We start from the raw sequence: 25,849 nt of genomic DNA, 5'->3' as shown, positions 1-25,849 counted from the left end.
AGGCTGAGCAACAGCTTTCCAGGCTAGCTCTTTCTGCCTGCGAGCTATCTGCAGACGTTTGCATTTTCGGAGCAGGGCTGCCAAAGGCGCCCGGTACAAACAGCCAAAAGATACGTTTGAATTTTGAGGGGGCAAGACAAGCAAGCAGCCCCAGTCTCTGTGCCTCTGTGCGAGCAGTGCCATGGGCAGATGAGGCTGAGCAACAGCTTTCCAGGCTAGCTCTTTCTGCCTGCGAGCTATCTGCAGACGTTCGCATTTTCGGAGCAGGGCTGCCGGAAGCGCCCGGCACAGACCACCTAAGCTACGTTTGAAGTTTGAGGGAACAAGACAAGCAAGCAGCCCCAGTCTCTGTGCCTCTGTGCGAGCAGTGCCATGGGCAGATGAGGCTGAGCAACAGCTTTCCAGGCTAGCTCTTTCTGGCTGCGAGCTATCTGCAGACGTTCGCATTTTCGGAGCAGCGCTGCCGGAAGCACCCGGCACGGACCACCTAAGCTACGTTTGAATTTTGAGGGGGCAAGACAAGCAAGCAGCCCCAGTCTCTGTGCCTCTGTGCGAGCAGTGCCATGGGCAGATGAGGCTGAGCAACAGCTTTCCAGGCTAGCTCTTTCTGGCTGCGAGCTATCTGCAGACGTTCGCATTTTTGGAGCAGTGCTGCCGGAGTCGCAAAGCACGGACCACCTAAGCTACGTTTGAAGTTTGAGGGGACAAGACAAGCAAGCAGCCCCAGTCTCTGTGCCTCTGTGCGAGCAGTGCCATGGGCAGATGAGGCTGAGCAACAGCTTTCCAGGCTAGCTCTTTCTGCCTGCGAGCTATCTGCAGACGTTCGCATTTTCGGAGCAGGGCTGCCAAAGGCGCCCGGTACAAACAGCCAAAAGATACGTTTGAATTTTGAGGGGACAAGACAAGCAAGCAGCCCCAGTCTCTGTGCCTCTGTGCGAGCAGTGCCATGGGCAGATGAGGCTGAGCAACAGCTTTCCAGGCTAGCTCTTTCTGCCTGCGAGCTATCTGCAGACGTTTGCATTTTTGGAGCAGGGCTGCCAAAGGCGCCCGGTACAAACAGCCAAAAGATACGTTTGAATTTTGAGGGGGCAAGACAAGCAAGCAGCCCCAGTCTCTGTGCCTCTGTGCGAGCAGTGCCATGGGCAGATGAGGCTGAGCAACAGCTTTCCAGGCTAGCTCTTTCTGGCTGCGAGCTATCTGCAGACGTTCGCATTTTCGGAGCAGGGCTGCCGGAAGCGCCCGGCACAGACCACCTAAGCTACGTTTGAAGTTTGAGGTGGCAAGACAAGCAAGCAGCCCCAGTCTCTGTGCCTCTGTGCGAGCAGTGCCATGGGCAGATGAGGCTGAGCAACAGCTTTCCAGGCTAGCTCTTTCTGCCTGCGAGCTATCTGCAGACGTTCGCCTTTTCAGAGCAGGGCTCCTGTAGGCCCCCTGCACGGACCCCCCAAAGCTACGTTTGAAGTTGGAGGTGGGAAGCCAAGCAAGCAGCCCCAGTCTCTATGCCTCTGTGCGAGCAGCGCCATGGGCAGATGAGGCTGAGCAACAGCTTCCCAGGCTAGCTCTTTCTGTCTGTGATCTATCTGCAGATGTTCGCATTTTCGGAGCAGGGCTGCCGGAGATCGCTTGCACGGATCCCCATATATACGTTTGAAGTTTGAGGGGGAAAGACAAGCAAGCAGCCTCAGTCTCTGTTCCTCTGTGCGAGCAGTGCCATGAGCAGATGAGGCTGAGCAACAGCTTTCCAGGCTAGCTTTTTGTGCCTGCGAGCTATTTGCAGACGTTCGCATTTTGGGAGAAACGCTGCCGGAGGTCCCCTGTACGGACCACCTAAGCTACGTTTGAAATTTGAGGTGGCAAGACAAGCCATCAGCCCCAGTCTCTGTGCCTCTGTGCGTGTAGTGCTATGGGCAGATGAGGCTGAGTAACAGCTTTCCAGGTTAGCTTTTTCTGCCTGCGAGCTCTCTGCAGACGTTCGCATTTTCGGAGCAGGGCTGCTAGAGGCTACTTGCACGGAACCCAAAATTACATTTGAATTTTGAGGTGGCAAGACAAGCAAGCAGCCCCAGTCTCTGTGCCTCTGTGTGAGCAGTGCCATGAGCAGATGATGCTGAGCAACAGCTTTCCAGGCTAGCTCTTTGTGGCTGCGAGCTATCTTCAGACGTTCGCATTTTGCGAGCAGGGCTGCCGGAGGTCCCCTGCACGAACCCCCAAATCTACGTTTGAAGTTTGAGGTGGGAAGACAAGCAAGCAGCCCCCGTCTCTGTGCCTCTGTGCGAGCTGTGCCATGAGCAGATGAGGCTGAGCAACAGCTTTCCAGGCTAGCCTCTTCTGGCTGCGAGCTACATGCTCTAATACTAGAAGCATATGTGGTTAGCACAGTATGCAGTTTGTTTAGGGATAACTACTGAAGAAGGAAACATCAGATATACAATTTCTGTAATGACATGTAACACTATTTGAATTAATTATTTGTTTGGACATAGGAAAAGTTTACATAGCTAAGAACCTATCCCTCAGGGAATATGTATATATTTTTTTTGCAACCTGTCCAAGCAATTAATTCTGTTTGCTTTCTTTCTTCTGTTCTGTTGTGTTCACATTTAGTATTCTCTTGCGTTCTGTAATATTGTGTTGTGTTCTCCTGTGTTCTGATGTGTACTCATTTTTAGTGTTCTGTTGTTTTTTGTTGTGTTCTGTTGTGTTCTGTTGTGTTCTGCTGTGTTCTGACGTGTTCTTTTGTGTTCTGATGTATTGTATTCTTTTTGGTTCTGTTCTGTTTTTTTCTGTTTTGTTCTGATGTGTTCTATTGTGTTCTGATGTGTAGTGTTCTATTGTGTTCTGATATGTTTTCTTGTGTTCTCATTTATAGTATTCTCCTGTGTTCTGATGTGTTCTGCTGTGTTATGTTGTGTTCTGTTGTGTTCTCTGATGTTCTGATGTATTCTCATGTGTACTGTTCTGTTGTGTTCTTTTGTGTTCTGTTGTGTTCTGTTGTGTTCTCATGTGTAGTGTTCTGTTCTGTTCTCTTCTGTTTTGTTCTGTTGTGTTCTATTGTGTTCAATTCTGTTCACATGTGTAGTGTTCTCATGTTCTGTTGTGTTCTTGTGTGTTCTGTTGTGTTCTGATGTGTTCTCATGTGTAGTATTGTGTTGTGTTCTATTGTGTTCTTTTGTGTTCTGTTGTGTCTTCATGTGTTGTGTTGTGTTCTGTTTTGTTCTGATGTGTTCTCGTGTAGTGTTCTTTTGTGTTCTGTTGTGTTCTGTTGTGTTCTCATGTGTAGTGTTCTGTGGTGTTCTGTTGTGTTCTCTTGTGTTCTGTTGTGTTCTGATGTGTACTCATGTATAGTGTTCTGTTGTGTTCTGTTGTGTTCTGATTACTTCACATGTAGCATTTTGTAGTGCTGTGTAGTGTTCTGTTGTGTTCTGCTGTGTTATGATGTGTTCTGATGTGTTCTGTTGTGTTCTGATGTGTTGTATTCTCTTGTGTTCTCTTGTGTTCTGATGTGTTCTCGTGTGCAGTGTTCTTTTGTGTTCTGTTGTGTTCTGTTGTGTTCTGTTGTGTTCAGTGGTGTTCTGTTGTGTTCTGTGTGTTCTGTTGTGTTCTGATGTGTTCTCATGTGTAGTGTTCTGTTGTTTTCTGTTGTCTTTTCTGTTGTGTTCTGCTGTGTTCTGATGTGTTCTGTTGTGGTCTGTTGTGTTCTCATGTGTAGTGTTCTGTTGTGTTGTGTTGTGATCTCTTGTGCTCTGTTGTGTTTACGTGTAGTGTTCTGTGATGTGTAATATTGTGTTGTGTTCTGTTGTGTTCTGTTGTGTTCTGTTGTGTTCTGTTTTGTTCTGATGTGTTCTGCTGTGTTCTGTTGTGTTCTAATGTGTTGTGTTCTGTTGTGTTCTGTTGTGTTCTGTTGTGTTCTGATGTGTTCTGCTGTGTTCTCATTTTCAGTGTTCTGTTGTTTTTTGTTGTGCTCTGATGTGTTCTGTTATATTCTGATGTGCAGTGTTCTGTTGTGTTCGGTTGTGTTCGGTTGTGTTTTGTTGTGTTCTCATGTGTAGTGTTCTGTTGTCTTCTGTTGTGTTCTGCTGTGTTCTGTTGTGTTCTAATGTGTTCTGTTCTGTTCTGTTCTGTTGTGTTCTGTTTTGTTCTGATGTGTTCTGCTGTGTTCTCATTTTTAGTGTTCTGTCGTTTTTTGTTGTGTTATGATGTGTTCTGTTATATTCTGATGTGCAGTGTTCTGTTGTGTTCTGTTGTGTTCTCATGTGTTCTCATGTGTTCTCATGTGTAGTGTTCTGTTGTGTTCTGATGTGTTCTCTTGTGTTCTCGTGTATTTTTCTGTTCTGTTGTGTTCTGTTGTGTTCTACTGTGTTCTGTTCACATATGTAGTGTTGAGTTGTGTGCAGTGATGTTCTTATGTGTTCTGTTGTGTTCTGATGTGTTCTCATGTGTACTATTGCGTTGTCTTCTGTTGTGTTTTCAAGTGTAGTGTTCTGTTGTGTTCTGTTTTGTTATGATGTGTTCTCCTGTGTAGTGTTCTACTGTGTTCCGTAGTCTTCTGTTGTGTTCTGTTGTATTCTCTTGGGTTCTGTGATGTTCTGATGTGTAGTGTTCTGTTTCGTTCTATTGTGTTCTGATGTGTTCACATGTGAAGTGTTCTGTTGTGTTCTGTTCTCTTCAAGTGTGTAGTGTTCTGTTTTGTTCTGTTGTGTTCTCTTGTCTTCACATGTGTAGTGTTCTGCTGTGTTCTGTTTGGTTCTGATGTGTTCTGATGTGTTCTCATTTTCACCGGACTCCAGGAAGGGGCGCAGCCGGGGGGGGGGGCTGACCCCACCTGGCCAAACAGAGCCCAGTGTTCCATACCCTGTGACGTCACGCTGGGTTCCGGTGGGGAGGGCGGGGCGGCGGGAAGGCACTCGCGGCTTGGGGGGACGCAGCGCCGGTCCTGTTTCGGCAGAGCAGCTGTCTGGGTTGTACGGTTCGTTGTTGTGTTTTCTCCTTATTTGTATCGTTGTTGTTCCTGTTTTCCCTCTGTTTGCTGTTCTGTTAAACTGCCCTTATCCCGACCCACCTGTTTCTGCCTCTTTCTTTTCATTCTCCTCCTCCGCACGCCGGCGGGGGGAGGGGCTGCTGCGTAGCGCTTTTGTTGCCGGCGGCAGCCGAAACCGAAACAGTTTTTCAGCAATTTAAGTCACAGATATGATCTGTAATGGGACAGATGACACTAACTGCATCTGACCATCCTAATATACTCCAGATGTTTATCTTTGCAAATATTGTTAGCTTGCAGTAGACTTTGTGCAAAGGTAGCAAGAGGAAGAGAAGTCTGCCTTTGAATTTTAAAGCTTTCTTTGCATGTGTCATTTTGTGTCCTTCTGTCTACGTGACTCGCAGCACTACACTGCAGGTTCTGCGGAGCCCCTGATCTGCTAGTGACATTAACGGCTAGCTGGGTGGTGGTGGAAGGGTGCCAGTTCTCGCAGTGCGATTTCAGTAAGGAATTTCAAACTAGTTAGACTTCCCTAAAATCCAGAAACTCGTTTACCAGTTCAGGAAGAGGTGGTGGTGTTGCCTTGTCCTGCCAGTGCTGAATGCTGTATGTCCTGGGTTCGGCCAGGACAGGGTTAATTTTCACCGGACTCCAGGAAGGGGCACAGCCGGGGGGTGGGGGCTGACCCCACCTGGCCAAACAGAGCCCGGTGTTCCATACCCTGTGACATCACGCTGGGTTCCGGTGGGGGGGGCGGGGCGGCGGGAAGGCACTCGCGGCTTGGGGGGACGCAGCGCCGGTCCTGTTTCGGGAGAGCGGCTGTCTGGGTTGTACGGTTCGTTGTTGTGCTTTCTCCTTATTTGTATCGTTGTTGTTCCTGTTTTCCCTCTGTTTGCTGTTCTGTTAAACTGCCCTTATCCCGACCCACCTGTTTCTGCCTCTTTCTTTTCATTCTCCTCCGCACGCCGGCGGGGGGAGGGGCGGCCGCGTGGCGCTTTTGTTGCCGGCGGCAGCCGAAACCGAAACAGTTTTTCAGCAATTTAAGTCACAGATACGATCTGTAATGGGACAGATGACACTAACTGCATCTGACCATCCTAATATACTCCAGATGTTTATCTTTGCAAATATTGTTAGCTTGCAGTAGACTTTGTGCAAAGGTAGCAAGAGGAAGAGAAGCCTGCCTTTGAATTTTAAAGCTTTCTTTGCATGTGTCATTTTGTGTCCTTCTGTCTACGTGACTCGCAGCACTACACGGCACATTCTGCGGAGCCCCTGATCTGCTAGTGACTGCTCTGTGCGAGCAGTGCCATGAGCAGACGAGGCTGAGCAACAGCTTTCCAGGCTAGCTCTTTCTGGCTGCGAGCTATGTGCAGACGTTCGCATTTTCATAGCAGCGCTGCCGGAGGCCCCCTGCACGAACTCTCAAAGTTACGTTTGAAGTCTGAGGGGGCAAGACAAGCAAGCAGCCCCAGTCTCTGTGCCTCTGTGCGAGCAGTGCCATGGGCAGATGAGGCTGAGGAACAGCTTTCCAGTGTAGCTCTTTCTGGCTGCGAGCTATCTGCAGACGTTCGCATTTTCGGAGCAGGGCTCCAGCAGGCCCCATGCATTGACCACCTAATCTACGTTTGAAGTTTGAGGTGGCAAGACAAGAAAGCAGACCCTGTCTCTGTGCCTCTGTGCGAGCAGTGCCATGGGCAGATGAGGATGAGCAACAGCTTTCCAGGCTAGCTCTTTCTGGCTGCGAGCTATCTGCAGACGTTCGCATTTTTGGAGCAGGGCTCCAGCAGGCCACCTGCACGGACCCCCAAAGTTACGTTTGAAGTTTGAGGTGGCAAGACAAGCAAGCAGCCCCAGTCTCTGTGCCTCTGTGCGAGCAGTGCCATGGGCAGATGAGGCTGAGCAACAGCTTTCCAGGCTAGCTCTTTGTGGCTGCGAGCTATCTTCAGACGTTCGCATTTTGCGAGCAGGGCTGCCGGAGGTCCCCTGCACGAACCCCCAAATCTACGTTTGAAGTTTGAGGTGGGAAGACAAGCAAGCAGCCCCCGTCTCTGTGCCTCTGTGCGAGCTGTGCCATGAGCAGATGAGGCTGAGCAACAGCTTTCCAGGCTAGCCTCTTCTGGCTGCGAGCTACATGCTCTAATACTAGAAGCATATGTGGTTAGCACAGTATACAGTTTGTTTAGGGATAACTACTGAAGAAGGAAACATCAGATATACAATTTCTGTAATGACATGTAACACTATTTGAATTAATTATTTGTTTGGACATAGGAAAAGTTTACATAGCTAAGAACCTATCCCTCAGGGAATATGTATATATTTTTTTTGCAACCTGTCCAAGCAATTAATTCTGTTTGCTTTCTTTCTTCTGTTCTGTTGTGTTCACATTTAGTATTCTCTTGCATTCTGTAATATTGTGTTGTGTTCTCCTGTGTTCTGATGTGTACTCATTTTTAGTGTTCTGTTGTTTTTTGTTCTGTTCTGTTGTGTTCTGTTGTGTTCTGCTGTGTTCTGAGGTGTTCTTTTGTGTTCTGATGTATTGTATTCTTTTTGGTTCTGTTCTGTTTTTTTCTGTTTTGTTCTGATGTGTTCTAATGTGTTCTGATGTGTAGTGTTCTATTGTGTTCTGATATGTTTTCTTGTGTTCTCATTTATAGTATTCTCCTGTGTTCTGATGTGTTCTGCTGTGTTATGTTGTGTTCTGTTGTGTTCTCTGATGTTCTGATGTATTCTCATGTGTACTGTTCTGTTGTGTTCTTTTGTGTTCTGTTGTGTTCTGTTGTGTTCTCATGTGTAGTGTTCTGTTCTGTTCTCTTCTGTTTTGTTCTGTTGTGTTCTATTGTGTTCAATTCTGTTCACATGTGTAGTGTTCTCATGTTCTGTTGTGTTCTTGTGTGTTCTGTTGTGTTCTGATGTGTTCTCATGTGTAGTATTGTGTTGTGTTCTATTGTGTTCTTTTGTGTTCTGTTGTGTCTTCATGTGTTGTGTTGTGTTCTGTTTTGTTCTGATGTGTTCTCGTGTAGTGTTCTTTTGTGTTCTGTTGTGTTCTGTTGTGTTCTGTTGTGTTCTGATGTGTTCTCAGGTGCAGTGTTCTTTTGTGTTCTGTTGTGTTCTGTTGTGTTCTCATGTGTAGTGTTCTGTGGTGTTCTGTTGTGTTCTCTTGTGTTCTGTTGTGTTCTGATGTGTACTCATGTATAGTGTTCTGTTGTGTTCTGTTGTGTTCTGATTTGTTCACATGTAGCATTTTGTAGTGGTGTGTAGTGTTCTGTTGTGTTCTGCTGTGTTATGATGTGTTCTGATGTGTTCTGTTGTGTTCTGATGTGTTGTATTCTCTTGTGTTCTCTTGTGTTCTGATGTGTTCTCGTGTGCAGTGTTCTTTTGTGTTCTGTTGTGTTCTGTTGTGTTCTGTTGTGTTCAGTGGTGTTCTGTTGTGTTCTGATGTGTTCTCATGTGTAGTGTTCTGTTGTTTTCTGTTGTCTTTTCTGTTGTGTTCTGCTGTGTTCTGATGTGTTCTGTTGTGGTCTGTTGTGTTCTCATGTGTAGTGTTCTGTTGTGTTGTGTTGTGATCTCTTGTGCTCTGTTGTGTTTACGTGTAGTGTTCTGTGATGTGTAATATTGTGTTGTGTTCTGTTGTGTTCTGTTGTGTTCTGTTGTGTTCTGTTTTGTTCTGATGTGTTCTGCTGTGTTCTGTTGTGTTCTAATGTGTTGTGTTCTGTTGTGTTCTGTTGTGTTCTGATGTGTTCTGCTGTGTTCTCATTTTCAGTGTTCTGTTGTTTTTTGTTGTGCTCTGATGTGTTCTGTTATATTCTGATGTGCAGTGTTCTGTTGTGTTCTGTTGTGTTCTCTTGTGTTCTCATGTGTTCTCATGTGTAGTGTTCTGTTGTCTTCTGTTGTGTTCTGATGTGTTCTGTTGTATTCTTATGTGTTCTGTTGTGTTCTGATGTGTAGTGATCTTTTGTGTTCTGTTGTGTTGTGATGTGTTCTCATGTGTACTGTTCTGTTGTTTTCTGTTGTGTTCGGTTGTGTTCTCTTGTGTTCTCATGTGTAGTGTTCTGTTCTGTTGTGTACTTTTGTGTTCTGTTGTGGTCTTTTGTGTTCTGTTGTGTTCTGCTGTGTTCTGTTGTGTTCTAATGTGTTCTGTTCTGTTCTGTTCTGTGGTGTTCTGTTTTGTTCTGATGTGTTCTGCTGTGTTCTCATTTTTAGTGTTCTGTCGTTTTTTGTTGTGTTATGATGTGTTCTGTTATATTCTGATGTGCAGTGTTCTGTTGTGTTCTGTTGTGTTCTCATGTGTTCTCATGTGTTCTCATGTGTAGTGTTCTGTTGTGTTCTGATGTGTTCTCTTGTGTTCTCGTGTATTTTTCTGTTCTGTTGTGTTCTGTTGTGTTCTACTGTGTTCTGTTCACATATGTAGTGTTGAGTTGTGTGCAGTGATGTTCTTATGTGTTCTGTTGTGTTCTGATGTGTTCTCATGTGTACTATTGCGTTGTCTTCTGTTGTGTTTTCAAGTGTAGTGTTCTGTTGTGTTCTGTTTTGTTATGATGTGTTCTCCTGTGTAGTGTTCTACTGTGTTCCGTAGTCTTCTGTTGTGTTCTGTTGTATTCTCTTGGGTTCTGTGATGTTCTGATGTGTAGTGTTCTGTTTCGTTCTATTGTGTTCTGATGTGTTCACATGTGAAGTGTTCTGTTGTGTTCTGTTCTCTTCAAGTGTGTAGTGTTCTGTTTTGTTCTGTTGTGTTCTCTTGTCTTCACATGTGTAGTGTTCTGCTGTGTTCTGTTTGGTTCTGATGTGTTCTGATGTGTTCTCATTTTCACCGGACTCCAGGAAGGGGCGCAGCCGGGGGGGGGGGCTGACCCCACCTGGCCAAACAGAGCCCAGTGTTCCATACCCTGTGACGTCACGCTGGGTTCCGGTGGGGAGGGCGGGGCGGCGGGAAGGCACTCGCGGCTTGGGGGGACGCAGCGCCGGTCCTGTTTCGGCAGAGCAGCTGTCTGGGTTGTACGGTTCGTTGTTGTGTTTTCTCCTTATTTGTATCGTTGTTGTTCCTGTTTTCCCTCTGTTTGCTGTTCTGTTAAACTGCCCTTATCCCGACCCACCTGTTTCTGCCTCTTTCTTTTCATTCTCCTCCGCACGCCGGCGGGGGGAGGGGCGGCTGCGTGGCGCTTTTGTTGCTGGCGGCAGCCGAAACCGAAACAGTTTTTCAGCAATTTAAGTCACAGATATGATCTGTAATGGGACAGATGACACTAACTGCATCTGACCATCCTAATATACTCCAGATGTTTATCTTTGCAAATATTGTTAGCTTGCAGTAGACTTTGTGCAAAGGTAGCAAGAGGAAGAGAAGTCTGTCTTTGAATTTTAAAGCTTTCTTTGCATGTGTCATTTTGTGTCCTTCTGTCTACGTGACTCGCAGCACTACACTGCAGGTTCTGCGGAGCCCCTGATCTGCTAGTGACATTAACGGCTAGCTGGGTGGTGGTGGAAGGGTGCCAGTTCTCGCAGTGCGATTTCAGTAAGGAATTTCAAACTAGTTAGACTTCCCTAAAATCCAGAAACTCGTTTACCAGTTCAGGAAGAGGTGGTGGTGTTGCCTTGTCCTGCCAGTGCTGAATGCTGTATGTCCTGGGTTCGGCCAGGACAGGGTTAATTTTCACCGGACTCCAGGAAGGGGCACAGCCGGGGGGTGGGGGCTGACCCCACCTGGCCAAACAGAGCCCGGTGTTCCATACCCTGTGACATCACGCTGGGTTCCGGTGGGGGGGGCGGGGCGGCGGGAAGGCACTCGCGGCTTGGGGGGACGCAGCGCCGGTCCTGTTTCGGGAGAGCGGCTGTCTGGGTTGTACGGTTAGTTGTTGTGCTTTCTCCTTATTTGTATCGTTGTTGTTCCTGTTTTCCCTCTGTTTGCTGTTCTGTTAAACTGCCCTTATCCCGACCCACCTGTTTCTGCCTCTTTCTTTTCATTCTCCTCCGCACGCCGGCGGGGGGAGGGGCGGCCGCGTGGCGCTTTTGTTGCCGGCGGCAGCCGAAACCGAAACAGTTTTTCAGCAATTTAAGTCACAGATACGATCTGTAATGGGACAGATGACACTAACTGCATCTGACCATCCTAATATACTCCAGATGTTTATCTTTGCAAATATTGTTAGCTTGCAGTAGACTTTGTGCAAAGGTAGCAAGAGGAAGAGAAGCCTGCCTTTGAATTTTAAAGCTTTCTTTGCATGTGTCATTTTGTGTCCTTCTGTCTACGTGACTCGCAGCACTACACGGCACATTCTGCGGAGCCCCTGATCTGCTAGTGACTGCTCTGTGCGAGCAGTGCCATGAGCAGACGAGGCTGAGCAACAGCTTTCCAGGCTAGCTCTTTCTGGCTGCGAGCTATGTGCAGACGTTCGCATTTTCATAGCAGCGCTGCCGGAGGCCCCCTGCACGAACTCTCAAAGTTACGTTTGAAGTCTGAGGGGGCAAGACAAGCAAGCAGCCCCAGTCTCTGTGCCTCTGTGCAAGCAGTGCCATGGGCAGATGAGGCTGAGCAACAGTTTTCCAGGCTAGCCCTTTCTGCCTGCGAGCTATCTGCAGACGTTCGCATTTTCGGAGCAGGGCTGCCGGAAGCACCCGGCATAGACCACCTAAGCTACGTTTGAAGTTTGAGGGGGCAAGACAAGCAAGCAGCCCCAGTCTCTGTGCCTCTGTGCGAGCAGTGCCATGGGCAGATGAGGCTGAGCAACAGCTTTCCAGGCTAGCTCTTTCTGCCTGCGAGCTATCTGCAGACATTCGCATTTTCGGAGCAGGGCTGCCGGAAGGGCCCGGCACGGACAACCTAAGCTACGTTTGAAGTTTGAGGGGACAAGACAAGCAAGCAGCTCCAGTCTCTGTGCCTCTGTGCGAGCAGTACCATGGTCAGATGAGGCTGAGCAACCGCTTTCCAGGCTAGCCCTTTCTGCCTGCAAGCTATCTGCAGACGTTTGCATTTTCGGAGCAGGGCTGCCAAAGGCGCCCGGTACAAACAGCCAAAAGATACGTTTGAAGTTTGAGGGGGCAAGACAAGCAAGCAGCCCCAGTCTCTGTGCCTCTGTGCGAGCAGTGCCATGGGCAGATGAGGCTGAGCAACAGCTTTCCAGGCTAGCTCTTTCTGCCTGTGAGCTATCTGCAGACGTTCGCATTTTTGGAGCAGGGCTGTCGGAAGCGGGCGGCACAGACCACCTAAGCTACTTTTGAAGTTTGAGGGGACAAGACAAGCAAGCAGCCCCAGTCTCTGTGCCTCTGTGCAAGCAGTGCCATGGGCAGATGAGGCTGAGCAACAGCTTTCCAGGCTAGCTCTTTCTGCCTGCGAGCTATCTGCAGACGTTCGCATTTTCGGAGCAGGGCTGCTGGAAGCGCCCGGCACGGAACACCTAAGTTACATTTGAAGTTTGAGGGGACAAGACAAGGAAGCAGCCCCATTCTCTGTGCCTCTGTGCATGCAGTGCCATGGGCAGATGAGGCTGAGCAACAGCTTTCCAGGCTAGCTCTTTCTGCCTGCGAGCTATCTGCAGACGTTTGCATTTTCGGAGCAGGGCTGCCAAAGGCGCCCGGTACAAACAGCCAAAAGATACGTTTGAATTTTGAGGGGGCAAGACAAGCAAGCAGCCCCAGTCTCTGTGCCTCTGTGCGAGCAGTGCCATGGGCAGATGAGGCTGAGCAACAGCTTTCCAGGCTAGCTCTTTCTGCCTGCGAGCTATCTGCAGACGTTCGCATTTTCGGAGCAGCGCTGCCGGAAGCACCCGGCACGGACCACCTAAGCTACGTTTGAAGTTTGAGGGGACAAGACAAGCAAGCAGCCCCAGTCTCTGTGCCTCTGTGCGAGCAGTGCCATGGGCAGATGAGGCTGAGCAACAGCTTTCCAGGCTAGCTCTTTCTGCCTGCGAGCTATCTGCAGACGTTTGCATTTTCGGAGCAGGGCTGCCGGAAGCGCCTGGCACGGACCACCTAAGCTGCGTTTGAAGTTTGAGGGGGCAAGACAAGCAAGCAGCCCCAGTCTCTGTGCCTCTGTGCGAGCAGTGCCATGGGCAGATGAGGCTGAGCAACAGCTTTCCAGGCAAGCTCTTTCTGCCTGCGAGGTATCTGCAGACGTTTGCGTTTTCGGAGCAGGGCTGCCGGAGATGCCCGGCAAGGACCACCTAAGCTACGTTTGAAGTTTGAGGGGACAAGACAAGCAAGCAGCCCCAGTCTCTGTGCCTCTGTGCAAGCAGTGCCATGGGCAGATGAGGCTGAGCAACAGCTTTCCAGGCTAGCTCTTTCTGCCTGCGAGCTATCTGCAGACGTTCGCATTTTCGGAGCAGGGCTGCTGGAGGCGCCCGGCACGGAACATCTAAGCTACATTTGAAGTTTGAGGGGACAAGACAAGCAAGCAGCCCCAGTCTCTGTGCCTCTGTGCATGCAGTGCCATGGGCAGATGAGGCTGAGCAACAGCTTTCCAGGCTAGCCCTTTCTGCCTGCGAGCTATCTGCAGACATTTGCATTTTCGGAGCAGGGCTGCCAAAGGTGCCCGGTACAAACAGCCAAAAGATACGTTTGAATTTTGAGGGGGCAAGACAAGCAAGCAGCCCCAGTCTCTGTGCCTCTGTGCGAGCAGTGCCATGGGCAGATGAGGCTGAGCAACAGCTTTCCAGGCTAGCTCTTTCTGCCTGCGAGCTATCTGCAGACGTTTGCATTTTCGGAGCAGGGCTGCCAAAGGCGCCCGGTACAAACAGCCAAAAGATACGTTTGAATTTTGAGGGGGCAAGACAAGCAAGCAGCCCCAGTCTCTGTGCCTCTGTGCGAGCAGTGCCATGGGCAGATGAGGCTGAGCAACAGCTTTCCAGGCTAGCTCTTTCTGCCTGCGAGCTATCTGCAGACGTTCGCATTTTCGGAGCAGCGCTGCCGGAAGCACCCGGCACGGACCACCTAACTACGTTTGAATTTTGAGGGGGCAAGACAAGCAAGCAGCCCCAGTCTCTGTGCCTCTGTGCGAGCAGTGCCATGGGCAGATGAGGCTGAGCAACAGCTTTCCAGGCTAGCTCTTTCTGCCTGCGAGCTATCTGCAGACGTTCGCATTTTCGGAGCAGCGCTGCCGGAAGCACCCGGCACGGACCAGCTAAGCTACGTTTGAAGTTTGAGGGAACAAGACAAGCAAGCAGCCCCAGTCTCTGTGCCTCTGTGCGAGCAGTGCCATGGGCAGATGAGGCTGAGCAACAGCTTTCCAGACTAGCTCTTTCTGCCTGCGAGCTATCTGCAGACGTTCGCATTTTCGGAGCAGGGCTGCCGGAAGCGCCCGGCACGGACCACCTAAGCTGCGTTTGAATTTTGAGGGGGCAAGACAAGCAAGCAGCCCCAGTCTCTGTGCCTCTGTGCGAGCAGTGCCATGGACAGATGAGGCTGAGCAACAGCTTTCCAGGCAAGCTCTTTCTGCCTGCGAGCTATCTGCACACGTTTGCGTTTTCGGAGCAGGGCTGCCGGAAATGCCCGGCAAGGACCACCTAAGCTACGTTTGAAGTTTGAGGGGACAAGACAAGCAAGCAGCCCCAGTCTCTGTGCCTCTGTGCGAGCAGTGCCATGGGCAGATGAGGCTGAGCAACAGCTTTCCAGGCTAGCTCTTTCTGCCTGCGAGCTATCTGCAGACGTTCGCATTTTCGGAGCAGGGCTGCTGGAGGCGCCCGGCACGGACCACCTAAGCTACGTTTGAAGTTTGAGGGGGCAAGACAAGCAAGCAGCCCCAGTCTCTGTGCCTCTGTGCGAGCAGTGCCATGGGCAGATGAGGCTGAGCAACAGCTTTCCAGGCTAGCTCTTTCTGCCTGCGAGCTATCTGCAGACGTTCGCATTTTCGGAGCAGGGCTGCTGGAGGCGCTCGGCACGGAACACCTAAGATACATTTGAAGTTTGAGGGGACAAGAAAAGCAAGCAGCCCCAGTCTCTGTGCCTCTGTGCATGCAGTGCCATGGGCAGATGAGGCTGAGCAACAGCTTTCCAGGCTAGCTCTTTCTGCCTGCGAGCTATCTGCAGACGTTTGCATTTTCGGAGCAGGGCTGCCGGAAGCGCCTGGCACGGACCACCTAAGCTGCGTTTGAAGTTTGAGGGGGCAAGACAAGCAAGCAGCCCCAGTCTCTGTGCCTCTGTGCGAGCAGTGCCATGGGCAGATGAGGCTGAGCAACAGCTTTCCAGGCAAGCTCTTTCTGCCTGCGAGGTATCTGCAGACGTTTGCGTTTTCGGAGCAGGGCTGCTGGAGGCGCCCGGCACGGAACACCTAAGCTACATTTGAAGTTTGAGGGGACAAGACAAGCAAGCAGCCCCAGTCTCTGTGCCTCTGTGCGAGCAGTGCCATGGGCAGATGAGGCTGAGCAACAGCTTTCCAGGCTAGCTCTTTCTGCCTGCGAGCTATCTGCAGACGTTCGCATTTTCGGAGCAGGGCTGCCGGAAGCGCCCGGCACGGACCAGCTAAGCTACGTTTGAAGTTTGAGGGTGCAAGACAAGCAAGCAGCCCCAGTCTCTGTGCCTCTGTGCGAGCAGTGCCATGGGCAGATGAGGCTGAGCAACAGCTTTCCAGGCTAGCCCTTTCTGCCTGCGAGCTATCTGCAGACGTTTGCATTTTCGGAGCAGCGCTGCCAAAGGCGCCCGGTACAAACAGCCAAAAGATACGTTTGAATTTTGAGGGGGCAAGACAAGCAAGCAGCCCCAGTCTCTGTGCCTCTGTGCGAGCAGTGCCATGGGCAGATGAGGCTGAGCAACAGCTTTCCAGGCTAGCTCTTTCTGCCTGCGAGCTATCTGCAGACGTTTGCATTTTAGGAGCCCGGCTGCCAAAGGCGCCCGGTACAAACAGCCAAAAGATACGTTTGAATTTTGAGGGGGCAAGACAAGCAAGCAGCCCCAGTCTCTGTGCCTCTGTGCGAGCAGTGCCATGGGCAGATGAGGCTGAGCAACAGCTTTCCAGGCTAGCTCTTTCTGCCTGCGAGCTATCTGCAGACGTTCGCATTTTGGGAGCAGGGCTGCCGGAGGAGGCCTTCACGAACCCCTAACGCTACGTTTGAAGTTGGAGGTGACAAGACAAGCAAGAAGCCCCAGTCTATGTGCCTCTGTGCGAGCAGTGCCATGGGCAGATGATTCTGAGCAACAGCTTTCCAGGCTAGATTTTTCTGGCTGCGATCTATATGGAGACGTTCGCATTTTCAGAGGAGGGCTGCTTGAGGCCCACTGCACGGACCCCCTAATCTACGTTTGAAGTTTGAGGGGGCAAGACAAGCAAGCAGCCCCAGTCTCTGTGCCTCTGTGCGAGCAGTGCCATGGGCAGATGAGGCTGAGCAACCGCTTTCCAGGCTAGCTCTTCCTGCCTGCGAGCTATCTGCAGACGTTCGCATTTTTAGAGCAGGACTGCCGGAGTCCCCCTGCACGGACCACCTAAGCTACGTTTGAAGTTTGAGGGAGCAAGACAAGCAAGCAGCCCCAGTCTCTGTGCCTCTGTGCGAGCAGTGCCATGGGCAGATGAGGCTGAGCAACAGCTTTCCAGGCTAGCTCTTTCTGTCTGCGAGCTAACTGCAGACGTTCGCATTTTCGGAGAAGGGCTGCTGGAACCCCTCTGCACGGACCGTCTAAGATACATTTGAAGTTTGAGGGGGCAAGACAAGCAAGCAGCCCCAGTCTCTGTGCCTCTGTGCAAGCAGTGCCATGGGCAGATGAGGCTGAGCAAAAGCTTTACAGGCTAGCTCTTTCTGCCTGCGAGCTATCTGCAGACGTTTGCATTTTCAGAGCAGGGCTTCCTGAGGCGCCCAGAACGGAACAACCTAAAGATACGTTTGAAGTTTGAGGTGGCAAGACAAGCAAGCAGCCCCAGTCTCTGTGCCTCTGTGCGAGCAGTGCCATGGGCAGATGAGGCTGAGCAACAGCTTTCCAGGCTAGCTCTTTCTGCCTGCGAGCTATCTGAAGACGTTCGCATTTTCGGAGCAGAGCTGCTGGTGCCCCCCTGCACTGACCACCAGAGGTACGTTTGAAGTTTGATGTGGCAACACAAGCAAGCAGCCCCAGTCTCTGTGCCTCTGTGCGAGCAGTGCCATGGGCAGATGAGGCTGAACAACAGCTTTCCAGGCTAGCTGTTTCTGCCTGCGAGCTACCTGCAGATGTTCGCATTTTCGGAGCAGGGCTGCTGGTGCACATCTGCACGGACCAACAATAGATACGTTTGAAGTTTGACGTGGTAAGACTAGCAAGCAGCCCCAGTCTCTGTGCCTCTGTGCGAGCAGTTGCATGGGCAGATGAGGCTGAGCAACAGCTTTCCAGGCTAGCTATTTCTGCCTGCGAGCTATCTGCAGACATTCGCATTTTCGGAGCAGGGCTGCCGGAAGGGCCCGGCACGGACAACCTAAGCTACGTTTGAAGTTTGAGGGTACAAGACAAGCAAGCAGCTCCAGTCTCTGTGCCTCTGTGCGAGCAGTACCATGGTCAGATGAGGCTGAGCAACAGCTTTGCAGGCTAGCCCTTTCTGCCTGCGAGCTATCTGCAGACGTTTGCATTTTCGGAGCAGGGCTGCCAAAGGCGCCCGGTACAAACAGCCAAAAGATACGTTTGAAGTTTGAGGGGGCAAGACAAGCAAGCAGCCCCAGTCTCTGTGCCTCTGTGCGAGCAGTGCCATGGGCAGATGAGGCTGAGCAACAGCTTTCCAGGCTAGCTCTTTCTGTCTGCGAGCTATCTGCAGACGTTCGCATTTTCGGAGCAGGGCTGCCGGAAGCGGCCGGCACAGTGCACCTAAGCTACTTTTGAAGTTTGAGGGGACAAGACAAGCAAGCAGCCCCAGTCTCTGTGCCTCTGTGCAAGCAGTGCCATGGGCAGATGAGGCTGAGCAACAGCTTTCCAGGCTAGCTCTTTCTGCCTGCGAGCTATCTGCAGACGTTCGCATTTTCGGAGCAGGGCTGCCAAAGGCGCACAATACAAACAGCCAAAAGATACGTTTGAAGTTTGAGGGGGCAAGACAAGCAAGCAGCCCCAGTCTCTGTGCCTCTGTGCGAGCAGTGCCATGGGCAGATGAGGCTGAGCAACAGCTTTCCAGGCTAGCTCTTTCTGGCTGCGAGCTATCTGCAGACGTTCGCATTTTTGGAGCAGTGCTGCCGGAGGCGCCCGGCATGGACCACCTAAGCTACGTTTGAAGTTTGAGGGGACAAGACAAGCAAGCAGCCCCAGTCTCTGTGCCTCTGTGCATGCAGTGCCATGGGCAGATGAGGCTGAGCAACAGCTTTCCAGGCTAGCTCTTTCTGCCTGCGAGCTATCTGCAGAAGTTCGCATTTTCGGAGCAGGGCTGCTGGAGGCGCACGGCACGGAACACCTAAGCTACATTTGAAGTTTGAGGGGACAAGACAAGGAAGCAGCCCCAGTCTCTGTGCCTCTGTGCAAGCAGTGCCATGGGCAGATGAGGCTGAGCAACAGTTTTCCAGGCTAGCCCTTTCTGCCTGCGAGCTATCTGCAGACGTTCGCATTTTCGGAGCAGGGCTGCCGGAAGCACCCGGCATAGACCACCTAAGCTACGTTTGAAGTTTGAGGGGGCAAGACAAGCAAGCAGCCCCAGTCTCTGTGCCTCTGTGCGAGCAGTGCCATGGGCAGATGAGGCTGAGCAACAGCTTTCCAGGCTAGCTCTTTCTGCCTGCGAGCTATCTGCAGACATTCGCATTTTCGGAGCAGGGCTGCCGGAAGGGCCCGGCACGGACAACCTAAGCTACGTTTGAAGTTTGAGGGGACAAGACAAGCAAGCAGCTCCAGTCTCTGTGCCTCTGTGCGAGCAGTACCATGGTCAGATGAGGCTGAGCAACCGCTTTCCAGGCTAGCCCTTTCTGCCTGCAAGCTATCTGCAGACGTTCGCATTTTCGGAGCAGGGCTGCCAAAGGCGCCCGGTACAAACAGCCAAAAGATACGTTTGAAGTTTGAGGGGGCAAGACAAGCAAGCAGCCCCAGTCTCTGTGCCTCTGTGCGAGCAGTGCCATGGGCAGATGAGGCTGAGCAACAGCTTTCCAGGCTAGCTCTTTCTGCCTGTGAGCTATCTGCAGACGTTCGCATTTTTGGAGCAGGGCTGTCGGAAGCGGGCGGCACAGACCACCTAAGCTACTTTTGAAGTTTGAGGGGACAAGACAAGCAAGCAGCCCCAGTCTCTGTGCCTCTGTGCAAGCAGTGCCATGGGCAGATGAGGCTGAGCAACAGCTTTCCAGGCTAGCTCTTTCTGCCTGCGAGCTATCTGCAGACGTTCGCATTTTCGGAGCAGGGCTGCTGGAAGCGCCCGGAACGGAACACCTAAGTTACATTTGAAGTTTGAGGGGACAAGACAAGGAAGCAGCCCCATTCTCTGTGCCTCTGTGCATGCAGTGCCATGGGCAGATGAGGCTGAGCAACAGCTTTCCAGGCTAGCTCTTTCTGCCTGCGAGCTATCTGCAGACGTTTGCATTTTCGGAGCAGGGCTGCCAAAGGCGCCCGGTACAAACAGCCAAAAGATACGTTTGAATTTTGAGGGGGCAAGACAAGCAAGCAGCCCCAGTCTCTGTGCCTCTGTGCGAGCAGTGCCATGGGCAGATGAGGCTGAGCAACAGCTTTCCAGGCTAGCTCTTTCTGCCTGCGAGCTATCTGCAGACGTTCGCATTTTCGGAGCAGCGCTGCCGGAAGCACCCGGCACGGACCACCTAAGCTACGTTTGAAGTTTGAGGGGACAAGACAAGCAAGCAGCCCCAGTCTCTGTGCCTCTGTGCGAGCAGTGCCATGGGCAGATGAGGCTGAGCAACAGCTTTCCAGGCTAGCTCTTTCTGCCTGCGAGCTATCTGCAGACGTTTGCATTTTCGGAGCAGGGCTGCCGGAAGCGCCTGGCACGGACCACCTAAGCTGCGTTTGAAGTTTGAGGGGGCAAGACAAGCAAGCAGCCCCAGTCTCTGTGCCTCTGTGCGAGCAGTGCCATGGGCAGATGAGGCTGAGCAACAGCTTTCCAGGCAAGCTCTTTCTGCCTGCGAGGTATCTGCAGACGTTTGCGTTTTCGGAGCAGGGCTGCCGGAGATGCCCGGCAAGGACCACCTAAGCTACGTTTGAAGTTTGAGGGGACAAGACAAGCAAGCAGCCCCAGTCTCTGTGCCTCTGTGCAAGCAGTGCCATGGGCAGATGAGGCTGAGCAACAGATTTCCAGGCTAGCTCTTTCTGGCTGCGAGCTATCTGCAGACGTTCGCATTTTCGGAGCAGGGCTGCTGGAGGCGCCCGGCACGGAACACCTAAGCTACATTTGAAGTTTGAGGGGACAAGACAAGCAAGCAGCCCCAGTCTCTGTGCCTCTGCGCGAGCAGTGCCATGGGCAGATGAGGCTGAGCAACAGCTTTCCAGGCTAGCTCTTTCTGCCTGCGAGCTATCTGCAGACGTTCGCATTTTCGGAGCAGGGCTGCTGGAGGCGCCCGGCACGGAACATCTAAGCTACATTTGAAGTTTGAGGGGACAAGACAAGCAAGCAGCCCCAGTCTCTGTGCCTCTGTGCATGCAGTGCCATGGGCAGATGAGGCTGAGCAACAGCTTTCCAGGCTAGCCCTTTCTGCCTGCGAGCTATCTGCAGACATTTGCATTTTCGGAGCAGGGCTGCCAAAGGTGCCCGGTACAAACAGCCAAAAGATACGTTTGAATTTTGAGGGGGCAAGACAAGCAAGCAGCCCCAGTCTCTGTGCCTCTGTGCATGCAGTGCCATGGGCAGATGAGGCTGAGCAACAGCTTTCCAGGCTAGCTCTTTCTGCCTGCGAGCTATCTGCAGACGTTTGCATTTTCGGAGCAGGGCTGCCAAAGGCGCCCGGTACAAACAGCCAAAAGATACGTTTGAATTTTGAGGGGGCAAGACAAGCAAGCAGCCCCAGTCTCTGTGCCTCTGTGCGAGCAGTGCCATGGGCAGATGAGGCTGAGCAACAGCTTTCCAGGCTAGCTCTTTCTGCCTGCGAGCTATCTGCAGACGTTCGCATTTTCGGAGCAGCGCTGCCGGAAGCACCCGGCACGGACCACCTAACTACGTTTGAATTTTGAGGGGGCAAGACAAGCAAGCAGCCCCAGTCTCTGTGCCTCTGTGCGAGCAGTGCCATGGGCAGATGAGGCTGAGCAACAGCTTTCCAGGCTAGCTCTTTCTGCCTGCGAGCTATCTGCAGACGTTCGCATTTTCGGAGCAGCGCTGCCGAAAGCACCCGGCACGGACCACCTAAGATACGTTTGAAGTTTGAGGGAACAAGACAAGCAAGCAGCCCCAGTCTCTGTGCCTCTGTGCGAGCAGTGCCATGGGCAGATGAGGCTGAGCAACAGCTTTCCAGGCTAGCCCTTTCTGCCTGCGAGCTATCTGCAGACGTTCGCATTTTCGGAGCAGGGCTGCCGTAAGCGCCCGGCACGGACCACCTAAGCTGCGTTTGAAGTTTGAGGGGGCAAGACAAGCAAGCAGCCCCAGTCTCTGTGCCTCTGTGCGAGCAGTGCCATGGGCAGATGAGGCTGAGCAACAGCTTTCCAGGCAAGCTCTTTCTGCCTGCGAGCTATCTGCAGACGTTTGCGTTTTCGGAGCAGGGCTGCCGGAAATGCCCGGCAAGGACCACCTAAGCTACGTTTGAAGTTTGAGGGGACAAGACAAGCAAGCAGCCCCAGTCTCTGTGCCTCTGTGCGAGCAGTGCCATGGGCAGATGAGGCTGAGCAACAGCTTTCCAGGCTAGCTCTTTCTGCCTGCGAGCTATCTGCAGACGTTCGCATTTTCGGAGCAGGGCTGCTGGAGGCGCCCGGCACGGACCACCTAAGCTACGTTTGAAGTTTGAGGGGGCAAGACAAGCAAGCAGCCCCAGTCTCTGTGCCTCTGTGCGAGCAGTGCCATGGGCAGATGAGGCTGAGCAACAGCTTTCCAGGCTAGCTCTTTCTGCCTGCGAGCTATCTGCAGACGTTCGCATTTTCGGAGCAGGGCTGCTGGAGGCGCCCGGCACGGAACACCTAAGATACATTTGAAGTTTGAGGGGACAAGAAAAGCAAGCAGCCCCAGTCTCTGTGCCTCTGTGCATGCAGTGCCATGGGCAGATGAGGCTGAGCAACAGCTTTCCAGGCTAGCCCTTTCTGCCTGCGAGCTATCTGCAGACGTTCGCATTTTCGGAGCAGGGCTGCCGGAAGCACCCGTCACAGACCACCTAAGCTACGTTTGAAGTTTGAGGGGGCAAGACAAGCAAGCAGCCCCAGTCTCTGTGCCTCTGTGCGAGCAGTGCCATGGGCAGATGAGGCTGAGCAACAGCTTTCCAGGCAAGCTCTTTCTGCCTGCGAGGTATCTGCAGACGTTTGCGTTTTCGGAGCAGGGCTGCCGGAGATGCCCGGCAAGGAACACCTAAGCTACGTTTGAAGTTTGAGGGGACAAGACAAGCAAGCAGCCCCAGTCTCTGTGCCTCTGTGCGAGCAGTGCCATGGGCAGATGAGGCTGAGCAACAGATTTCCAGGCTAGCTCTTTCTGGCTGCGAGCTATCTGCAGACGTTCACATTTTCGGAGCAGGGCTGCTGGAGGCGCCCGGCACGGAACACCTAAGCTACATTTGAAGTTTGAGGGGACAAGACAAGCAAGCAGCCCCAGTCTCTGTGCCTCTGTGCGAGCAGTGCCATGGGCAGATGAGGCTGAGCAACAGCTTTCCAGGCTAGCTCTTTCTGCCTGCGAGCTATCTGCAGACGTTCGCATTTTCGGAGCAGGGCTGCCGGAAGCGCCCGGCACGGACCAGCTAAGCTACGTTTGAAGTTTGAGTGTGCAAGACAAGCAAGCAGCCCCAGTCTCTGTGCCTCTGTGCGAGCAGTGCCATGGGCAGATGAGGCTGAGCAACAGCTTTCCAGGCTAGCCCTTTCTGCCTGCGAGCTATCTGCAGACGTTTGCATTTTCGGAGCAGCGCTGCCAAAGGCGCCCGGTACAAACAGCCAAAAGATACGTTTGAATTTTGAGGGGGCAAGACAAGCAAGCAGCCCCAGTCTCTGTGCCTCTGTGCGAGCAGTGCCATGGGCAGATGAGGCTGAGCAACAGCTTTCCAGGCTAGCTCTTTCTGCCTGCGAGCTATCTGCAGACGTTCGCATTTTCGGAGCAGGGCTGCCGGAAGCGCCCGGCACGGACCAGCTAAGCTACGTTTGAAGTTTGAGGGGACAAGACAAGCAAGCAGCCCCAGTCTCTGTGCCTCTGTGCATGCAGTGCCATGGGCAGATGAGGCTGAGCAACAGCTTTCCAGGCTAGCCCTTTCTGCCTGCGAGCTATCTGCAGACGTTCGAATTTTCGGAGCAGGGCTGCCGGAAGCACCCGTCACAGACCACCTAAGCTACGTTTGAATTTTGAGGGGGCAAGACAAGCAAGCAGCCCCAGTCTCTGTGTCTCTGTTAGAGCAGTGCCATGGGCAGATGAGGCTGAGCAACAGCTTTCCAGGCTAGCTCTTTCTGCCTGCGAGCTATCTGCAGACGTTCGCATTTTCGGAGCAGGGCTGCCAAAGGCGCCCGGTACAAACAGCCAAAAGATACGTTTGAATTTTGAGGGGGCAAGACAAGCAAGCAGCCCCAGTCTCTGTGCCTCTGTGCGAGCAGTGCCATGGGCAGATGAGGCTGAGCAACAGCTTTCCAGGCTAGCTCTTTCTGTGCGACCTATCTGCAGACGTTCGCATTTTCGGAGCAGGGCTGCTGGAGGCGCCCGGCACGGACCACCTAAGCTACGTTTGAAGTTTGAGGGGGCAAGACAAGCAAGCAGCCCCAGTCTCTGTGCCTCTGTGCATGCAGTGCCATGGGCAGATGAGGCTGAGCAACAGCTTTCCAGGCTAGCTCTTTCTGCCTGCGAGCTATCTGCAGACGTTCGCATTTTCGGAGCAGGGCTGCCGGAAGCGCCCGGCACAGACCACCTAAGCTACGTTTGAAGTTTGAGGGGGCAAGACAAGCAAGCAGCCCCAGTCTCTGTGCCTCTGTGCGAGCAGTGCCATGGGCAGATGAGGCTGAGCAACAGCTTTCCAGGCTAGCTCTTTCTGCCTGCGAGCTATCTGCAGACGTTCGCATTTTCGGAGCAGGGCTGCTGGAGGCGCCCGGCACGGAACACCTAAGCTACATTTGAAGTTTGAGGGGACAAGACAAGCAAGCAGCCCCAGTCTCTGTGCCTCTGTGCGAGCAGTGCCATGGGCAGATGAGGCTGAGCAACAGCTTTCCAGGCTAGCCCTTTCTGCCTGCGAGCTATCTGCAGACGTTTGCATTTTCGGAGCAGGGCTGCCAAAGGCGCCCGGTACAAACAGCCAAAAGATACGTTTGAATTTTGAGGGGGCAAGACAAGCAAGCAGCCCCAGTCTCTGTGCCTCTGTGCGAGCAGTGCCATGGGCAGATGAGGCTGAGCAACAGCTTTCCAGGCTAGCTCTTTCTGCCTGCGAGCTATCTGCAGACGTTCGCATTTTCGGAGCAGGGCTGCCGGAAGCGCCCGGCACGGACCAGCTAAGCTACGTTTGAAGTTTGAGGGTGCAAGACAAGCAAGCAGCCCCAGTCTCTGTGCCTCTGTGCGAGCAGTGCCATGGGCAGATGAGGCTGAGCAACAGCTTTCCAGGCTAGCTCTTTCTGCCTGCGAGCTATCTGCAGACGTTCGCATTTTCGGAGCAGGGCTGCCGGAAGGGCCCGGCACAGACCACCTAAGCTACGTTTGAAGTTTGAGGGAGCAAGACAAGCAAGCAGCCCCAGTCTCTGTGCCTCTGTGCGAGCAGTGCCATGGGCAGATGAGGCTGAGCAACAGCTTTCCAGGCTAGCTCTTTCTGGCTGCGAGCTATCTGCAGACGTTCGCATTTTCGGAGCAGGGCTGCCGGAAGCGCCCGGCACGGACCAGCTAAGCTACGTTTGAAGTTTGAGGGTGCAAGACAAGCAAGCAGCCCCAGTCTCTGTGCCTCTGTGCGAGCAGTGCCATGGGCAGATGAGGCTGAGCAACAGCTTTCCAGGCTAGCTCTTTCTGCCTGCGAGCTATCTGCAGACGTTTGCATTTTCGGAGCCCGGCTGCCAAAGGCGCCCGGTACAAACAGCCAAAAGATACGTTTGAATTTTGAGGGGGCAAGACAAGCAAGCAGCCCCAGTCTCTGTGCCTCTGTGCGAGCAGTGCCATGGGCAGATGAGGCTGAGCAACAGCTTTCCAGGCTAGCTCTTTCTGCCTGCGAGCTATCTGCAGACGTTCGCATTTTCGGAGCAGGGCTGCCGGAAGCGCCCGGCACGGACCAGCTAAGCTACGTTTGAAGTTTGAGGGTGCAAGACAAGCAAGCAGCCCCAGTCTCTGTGCCTCTGTTAGAGCAGTGCCATGGGCAGATGAGGCTGAGCAACAGCTTTCCAGGCTAGCTCTTTCTGCCTGCGAGCTATCTGCAGACGTTTGCATTTTCGGAGCAGGGCTGCCAAAGGCGCCCGGTACAAACAGCCAAAAGATACGTTTGAATTTTGAGGGGGCAAGACAAGCAAGCAGCCCCAGTCTCTGTGCCTCTGTGCGAGCAGTGCCATGGGCAGATGAGGCTGAGCAACAGCTTTCCAGGCTAGCTCTTTCTGCCTGCGAGCTATCTGCAGACGTTCGCATTTTCGGAGCAGGGCTGCTGGAGGCGCCCGGCACGGAACACCTAAGCTACATTTGAAGTTTGAGGGGACAAGACAAGCAAGCAGCCCCAGTCTCTGTGCCTCTGTGCATGCAGTGCCATGGGCAGATGAGGCTGAGCAACAGCTTTCCAGGCTAGCCCTTTCTGCCTGCGAGCTATCTGCAGACGTTCGAATTTTCGGAGCAGGGCTGCCGGAAGCACCCGTCACAGACCACCTAAGCTACGTTTGAATTTTGAGGGGGCAAGACAAGCAAGCAGCCCCAGTCTCTGTGCCTCTGTTAGAGCAGTGCCATGGGCAGATGAGGCT

The sequence above is a fragment of the Opisthocomus hoazin genome, unplaced genomic scaffold (genome assembly GCF_030867145.1).
Source record: "Opisthocomus hoazin isolate bOpiHoa1 unplaced genomic scaffold, bOpiHoa1.hap1 HAP1_SCAFFOLD_15, whole genome shotgun sequence".
NCBI lineage: Eukaryota > Metazoa > Chordata > Aves > Opisthocomiformes > Opisthocomidae > Opisthocomus > Opisthocomus hoazin.
This window is presented reverse-complemented; position numbering follows the sequence as displayed.